Here is an 8,732-nt window from a genome sequence, read left to right on the forward strand (position 1 = left end):
AAAGCACCTCTCATGGTCTTTCCAGTAGTGGTTTATCGTGCTGAAGTTGCTAGTCCTACTCCTCCAACAAACCTAGCAGCTATTCTTCAAGCATTGGAAGATGGAACTTCTGAGCTGCCTGAACCAGAATATGCCAAGGCTCCTTCTGAGTCAGACTCAGATGAGGAAATGGGAGATGCACAAGCTGAAGATCTTCCTGAAGATCACCCTGCTGAGATTGCTGTCCCTCTGGGCAGAAATACTGGTGCTTCTTCTTCTGGTGAAACCTCAGCTCTGATGGAGACCTTGGAAACTCTTCATCAGAATCAAGCTATGCTGGCTTCTCGTTTGGACGCGCAAGAAGCAGCCAATGCTGACTTTCGTTCCTTCATGACAAGGCAAGCTACAAGCACTGACGGGATTCATGATGTTCTGGCGCGGATTTTGCGTAGGCTAGGATCTTAGGATTTGGTCTTTGTAGTTTCCTTTTCTTGTTGCATCTGTTTTCCCGCATTCCTGTCCTGTAAACCCTTTTGATTATCAATGAAAAAGTTTCTTTGATTTACATTCCAGAGATTCTATTTGTCGTTTTATACATCTGAATCTTTTTAAATTTTCTTTTTGATGTTATGACAAAAAGGGGGAGAAGATAAATGATAAATGATTTGATTAATCTATCAGTTGCTGGGTAAAGGCTCCCACACATTCACTAACAAGAACTGCAAGTTCTATATGGTTTGAGTGTTTTGCAGGTACAGAAGTGAAGTGAATCTTCAGAAGCAAACACTAGAAGCAAAACCATAAGAAGCGTTATTCTGTAAAAGGAATAAGCTCTTGGAAACTGAAGCAAGCTGAGTGCTGTCAAGCTTCAGAGATCAGAAGCAAGAAAGAAGAATGAATCAGAAGCACTGATAATAGAATTTGAATATCATTGTCTATCCTGTTCTGACAAAATTCTATTTGCTCTGATACATATAATGTTATGGCTCTGATACATTATTTGCTCTGATACATTATTTCAGCCTATATGGCTCTGATACATATAATGTGTTCAAACATACATTTTATGTTCTAACTCGTTCATGCTGACTTTTGTCGTTTAGTTGTTGTTCTGTAACATTTCAGGATGTAGAGATGCTCTGATGATGCTCTGGTACATTCAACAATGTTCTGATACAAATCTAGCATGAAGTGATGTTGGCAGACATTCAAAGTTCTGAAGCTATCCGAGGGAAGCAGAAATCAGAAGATGTGAATATTCTAAAAGATCCAGAAAATTCAAGTTCTGAAGCTGTCCTGAATGGAAGCAGAAGTCAGAAGCTGTGAATGTTCTGAAGATCAAAGAAATTCAAGTTCTGAAGCTGTCCACGATGGAAGCAGGAATCAGAAGCTGTGAGTGTTCTAAGGATCTAAAGAAATTCAAGTTCTGAAGCTGTCCAATGGAAGCAGAAGTCAGAAGCTATGAATTCTCTGAAGGCAGAAGCTTATATGATCGTCTCTACCGAAATAATCAGGGAAGTCTTTTATCAAAGTTGTTCGAGTATTTATTTCAGGGGGAGATTATTTATCTCAGGGGGAGATTGTTAATCTCAGGGGGAGACATATTCATATGCTTATGCTATAGCTGTGTAATTTGTCTTTTGCCGTCTACTCTTTCTGATCGCAAATTCATATCATTTATATATGTTTTTGTCATCATCAAAAAGGGGGAGATTGTTAGAACAAGATTTGTTCTTATCAATTATCTTAGTTTTGATGATAACAATAATATGAATTTTGCTTAAGATAATATGGTACTCTAATCCATTGCAATTTCCCTTTCAGGAAATATATATAAAGAGTACGCATAATTCAGCGCTCAGAAGTTGTATCTCAAATGGTTCAGCATGCAACATCAGAACATGGTCTGGCAAGACATCAGAAGATGGTCGAAGCAGAATCAGAACATGGGTCTATGGAAGCATCAGAAGAACATGAGATCAGAAGCACTGAAGATCAGAAGATGGTATCACGCTCAGAAGCACTTCAAGGTCAGAAGATCAGAAGATGCTATGCACCAAGCTGTTTTGACTCTGATGATATTCAAACGTAGTATTCACAAACATCAGATCAGAAGGAAGTACAGGTGGCAGACTACGCTGACTGACAAAAGGAACGTTAAAAGCTACTAAAGGCTACGTCAGTAGACACAGCGTGAACAAGGCTCGAGGTAGTTGACAAAAGCGTATAACATTAAGTGCAATGCTGTACGGAACACGCAAAGCATTAAATGCATTCAACGGTCATCTTCTCAACGCCTATAAATATGAAGTTCTGATGAGAAGCAAGGTTAACGATTCTGCACCAAAACAACTTATATCAAACTTGCTGAAACGCTGTTCAAATCTAAACTCAGAATCTTCATCTTCATCAAAGCTCACTACATTGCTGTTGTAATATCTTAGTGAGATTAAGCTTAAACGTTAAGAGAAATATCACAGTTGTGATTATCGCTTTTAAGAAGCATTTGTAATACTCTTAGAATTACATTAAGTTGTAAGGAACTAGAGTGATCAGTGTGATCAGTATACTCTAGGAAGTCTTAGCAGTTGGCTGAGCAGTTTGTAACTAGAGTGATCGTGTTGATCAGAATACTCTAGGGAAGTCTTAGGATTGAACTAAGCCTAGAGTGATCGTGTTGATCAGTAGACTCTAGAAAAGTCTTAGAGGGTATCTAAGCAGTTGTTCCTGGAGTGATCAGTGTGTGATCAAAAGACTCTGGAAGACTTAGTTGCGGACTAAGTGGAAAACCATTGTAATCCGTGCGATTAGTGGATTAAATCCTCAGGTTGAGGTAAATCATCTTTGCGGGGGTGGACTGGAGTAGCTTCGTTAACAGCGAACCAGGATAAAAATAATTGTGCAATTTATTTTTATCGTCCAAGATTTAAAGTCACACTTATTCAATCCCCCCATTTCTAAGTGTTTTTCCATCCTTCATACTCAAGCTACGTGACTCATCAATCATCCTAGCATTAGGATGATTCTACATGTCCTGAGAAACAACCTCCAAAGCAGCCGTAATTGCAACATCATTTCTTCCAACCATACTCTGTTCACACCAAAATTAGCATCAAGGTTAGTAATAATCTACCGACAGTAATCCAACTGTCTCACTACAAACTCAAAAACCTATTCGGACGGACTGACCTGCTATGAAACCACTAATGTAACACCCTTCTAACCCACAAAGAATATTCACAATGTATTACGAAGTAACATCAAATAAAATCACCAACAAGGGTGTCACATTGTCATAAAAACTTCACATTTAAACATCCTACTCCGTAACACAGGTTGCATCAGTTTTTAAAACATACATTGAATGACAGTTCAACATATTTATTCAGATACTTCGCAGCGGAATTCATAATCCCATCTCAATTTCAAAGATTAAAATGAAACTCCATTAAAATTCATAAACATCAAGGTTAACACCAAACAACTTCTCAAATAACAGAATCAACATAAATATGTCTAAAATGACAAAACATCAAAACTTAAGTACTCCCGACCCGATGTTACGTATCAGAGCAAGACTCTCTTCAATCTAAACAATCAGTAAAAAGGACGCCATGAAGCTATCCTCTAACTTCAACGAACTACTCCGGGTTACCTGTGCTTTACCCACGTGGAGGCAACATTCAAATAGAAAGGGTGAGTATTTCATAATCATAATATAAGACATGACGAATAGATATAGTAGTGGTTTACAATTAACCAACAATCACACATATACCGACTTAACATATCCTCATGCTCCATTTATTTACTCACGCATGTACATCAAATATCTATTCACAAAATCATCTCATGATTCAATCACAATTATCACTTAGGTGAAGGTTCGATAAACACAATAAGGGTGGTCGGATTGGGTTTTTGATAAAATAAAAACTTAAGACACGTTTGGTTATGCTGGTTCGTTTGAACTCAAACTACTCTAGTCCATCCGCCAAGGTGATTTTGCCTCTCTCTTACGAGAACTTAATCCACTAAATTAAACTTGGTTGCAACAACTTTCACAATAACAACCGTCAAAGTCTTCTTGAGATAAACCACAACCCGGTTTCTCAAGGAACAATATAACAAAATAAAATCTTATGTGTTTACAAATATGCTTCTAATAAGTTGTATAGAAAATGTGATGTATACACAATGTTTAAGAACAATACACAAAAATAATAAGAGAATGAATAGAGATTTTTTGATAGCTTGTGCGTGAGTATTCTATTTTTTAAACTTCAGTAGTGTCTTCAATATATAGTGAAGCTTTTGAACCGTTTGAGAGACACACTTTTCACCTTTGGAATGTTGAAATAATATGATTTAAGACCTTTCCAAAGATAGATATTTTTTCCATAGAATTGATGATTCAGTCGTTAATAGAAGATCTTGAATTTAATAACTTGTAACGGAACTCAGTATCAGAAGATAATGTATCAAAGCATTATGTCAGCGTTTGGTGCAAGAAACATTTTCCTTATTAGAGTTTTATCTGAACATATGTTTCTGAGAAATCACAGTGCAGTTGACAGCCTTACTACTATGATCTTGGAGAGCTTATTGTAGTGACTATCAGAATATGATCTTAGAATAGAGATAAAGTGACAATTACTTCTTATTTTTGTGGACTTCCTTTAAAGTCATCAGAAATTTTTGTTCTTATAACCTTCTTTCAGAGATTATATCTTCTTATTCTTGTAAACCTCTCTCTTGATGCAGCTTTCTGCTTCGTTTTCTGCTTCAGAACTTCTAAAACACAAATAACCGGTTAGGGAGCATATATGTTCTTATTAGAGATATATGTTTGTTATCATCAAAACTATTTCAAGGATGTAGAACCAAACTTTATTCTAACAATCTCCCCCTTTTTAATGATGACAAAAACTCATATATTTTGAATAAATAATTAACATAAGAGAAGTTCGAATGAAGCTTATAAATCTAGAAGTTTCCTGTTCTTAATAAATGATTTAACAAACATATTAAATAGAAATGTTTGAGGTATTAGTCCAGGTAAACTGTTATGAATTCAAAATATTCTACGTTCTCCCCCTTTTTGTCAATAATAAAAAATGCAAACAAAAGGAACGAGACTATATTAAAGAGATTGAATTAAAAAAGGAAATACTAAAATATGAAGGAAGTACAACTAAAAATAAAAGGCTTCACAACCCTCAACAAGGAGAACATCATCATGGTCTAGAAATTCTGCGTTTTGTAGAATATCGACTACTCTAGCAGATTCAAACAGAGTAGATAAAATCCGTCCATAAGGAATGTGGAAGTTCTGACCACAGCCGAAGGCCAATAGATATTCCCTCAGATGACCGAAAATAATGGCAGGAAGGTTCACAGAACGTCCTTTTTCAAGAAAATTTCCTCGAGGCTGTAGGTTGGAGAGAGAAAACAGAAATAAAATTTGTTTGGAGAGAGAGAGAAATTCTGGATCATTTAGCATACGTCTGGCAGTTTTGCTTAAATTACTTGGAATGGAGAATGCATTCCAGTAATTGAAAACGGTGAGACATACAACATTTAACTTAGAAGGACAACTAATGGCTTCAGCAATGGATGATTCAGAGATGGTGAAAGAAATTCCATAGATGTTGGAAGAGATACTAAGATTGTCATTGCTGACAGAAGCATGAGTCCAGAATTTTTTTACCATATTGGTGAATATAGGACCACGAATGATGGCAATATATCCATTCCATCCTTTTTTTTCTAAGCAAGCCATGAAGTGGTCATGACGTTTTGCTAGCCATATGTATTTGTCTTTGATGATGGTAAGAGCAGGTTGGGAATCCATGGAGGAGAAAAAGGATTAAGGGGCGACAAAGGATTAGGTTAAAGAAATGATTAAGGATTGGCAAGAATACGAGTATATATAGAAAGAGAGCAAGAGGAAAAAGAAGAAGAAAAAGATATAGAACCTGATGCAATAAATGTAAGGATTTGTACGCGTTCAACTAATGATGAAAAAATTGAAATAAGCAAGGGCATTAGCATAGTGATTAGTGATATTAGGGGAAGCGTAAAAGATTTTAAGCAATAGTTACCGATGTGACTCGAGCCTCAATATAGAAACTCAACCGTCTCAACCATTCAGATTTTAACCCCGTGTTCAGCCTCTGAAGGGGTTTGGTAATTTGAGTTGACAACTGTTTGATTTGGTGAACTGCCTGAAATAAGCTTAAGAAAATCCAGATCTTCTGGCTTATAAATGTAAATGATAAGAAGTTCACAAAAGAGGCTACAACCGACAGAGCATAAATATATAGATTTTATCTTTCATTCTGGACATAACTCCATACTGATATTCTTCAGAATGAAATTAAACATATCTTCAGCAAGGAGTTTTGTAAATATATCAGCCCATTGATGGTCTGTATCAATAAATTTTAAAGAGAGGATCCCCTTCTGAGTATAGTCCCTAATGAAATGATGTTTTATTTCTATATGTTTAGCTCTGGAATGTAAAATAGGATTCTTAGAAAGACAAATAGCAGAAGTATTATCACAGAGGATAGGAATGTTACTCTCATATATATTAAAATCTTCAAGCTGATTCTTCATCCAGAGCATCTGAGTACTGCACCCAACTGCGGCTATGTATTCAGCTTCAGCAGTTGATAGTACAACAGTAGATTGTCTTTTGCTGGACCATGGGATTAATTTTCTCCCAGAAACTGGCAGCTTCCAGAAGAACTTTTCTTTCTATTCTGTCCCCCAGCAAAGTCAGTGTCACAGTAACCTACTAATTTGTAATCTTTGGATTTTCTATACAATAAACCAAGATTAGTAGTACCTTTCAGATACTTGAAAATTCGCTTAACTACTGTTAAGTGAGATTCTCTAGGATCTGATTGGAATCTGGCACATAAACAAACACTGTAGAGAATATCTGGTCGTGAGGCAGTTTATAATAGAGAGCCAATCATACCTCTGTAGAATTTCTGTTATACTTTCTTACTTATATCTTCTTTTTCAAGGATGCATGTAGGATGCAGGGTTTTTTTGATGGTTTACTTAAAGTCATATCAAATTTCTTCATAAGTTCTTTAACATACTTAGTTTGGTGTATGAAGGTTCCTTTTGAGGTTTTATTAATTTGAATTCTTAGAAAGAACTTGAGTTTGCATATCATGCTCATTTCAAATTCTTCCTGCATATTCTTAGCAAATTCTTTGCCCAAAGAGGCATTAGTAGATCCAAAGATGATATCACCAACATAGATGTGACAGATCAGAATATCATTTTTAAATGACTTGCAGAATAAGGTAGTGTCCTGTTGAAGCGGTATAGCGGCAAGCAACAAAAGATTTGGAAATATTTATCCGGGAATTATCGTGTCCACAGAGATTGGTGATACCGAACTGCCGTTCGACGGATTCTTAGTTCTTGAGTTCGGGTTAAATGGGTTGAAAGTAAACAAGGAAAATATAAGATATGAACATAAAATAAATTCATTCTTGATAGAGAATAGGTTATCTGGTTTGAATCTAAACTACTCCTCACAAAATTAGATTTATCACTCCGCCGTACTCAATCTACAATACTCGTCAGAATCACCACATATCCCTCACATCAATGTCCATTTCTGCAACATCGACGGAAATTCAACTATATTGCTCTTTCGACGATGTCTCAACCGATCAAACAACACAGAGACATTAAACTTAGATATTATGTGGATGTTAACCCCAATCCTATGTCTAGAATCAAAAGCTAACAGATATCCCCCTAATCAAGATTTGTGATGTCTATGTCTACAACAACACAAATCCAGAGCATTTAAGCAAAAAGATCAAGGAAACACCGATTAAGATTTGTAAAGCAAATATATTATACAACTAGTACAAAGAGTAACAAACATCCATGTGTTTAGAGTAAACTTACAGACAAACCCAACAAAAGTGGTTACAAAGAGAAGAGGAGGAGAAGAAAACCAAATCTTTCGCGGTGTCAATCACGATCAATCGAGCTCCCGACCAAGAATCTTCCGATTACAAGCCACAAATGTTGTTTTCTAAGCTCTCCCTACTCAAAAATGGTTATGATGACTTTGGGAACAAATACCCCAAAGCATAACCCTAAAAAATGTGATTTTTCCCTATTTAATGACTTTCCAAACCGCCCAGACCGCGCTTAGCGCGGTCAAGCCCGCTTAGCCCGCTCAACAGAAAATTGAAATCTTGTTTTGGCCATATCTTGAGAACCGTAACTCCGATTTGCGCCCGGTTCGAAGCGTTGGAAAGCTTATTTCATGCTCTATCTAACAATGACAACATATCAACCAAATTGGTGATTTATTATTATTTGGTTTTGAGCTTTATTTGCCGAATGAATTGATTCCGCCGCTCAAAATCGCGCGTTTGAAGCCGTGTCTTCGCCACGTTATTGCTCATGCTCCAAATACGCCTCAATACCTACAAAATGAATAGAAAACTATCAAAAAGTATAAAAGTATATGAAGATACATCTATTCACAAAGTATACGTATTTATACACAAAACGGGGTATTATTCGAACGGTATTAACAAAAAGTATCGATAAGTGCCACTATTTACAAACACAAAATAACTACATTTTGACACTTAACAACTCTCCCCAACTTGAATTTGTTTGTCCTCAAACAAGGCCAAACACTCAAATCGCAAAAGTAAAAATCAAAGAATCAAGAATCAACAAGATTTGGAAAAACGAAA

This window comes from Vicia villosa, linkage group LG4 (genome assembly GCF_029867415.1).
Source record: "Vicia villosa cultivar HV-30 ecotype Madison, WI linkage group LG4, Vvil1.0, whole genome shotgun sequence".
Classification (NCBI taxonomy): domain Eukaryota; kingdom Viridiplantae; phylum Streptophyta; class Magnoliopsida; order Fabales; family Fabaceae; genus Vicia; species Vicia villosa.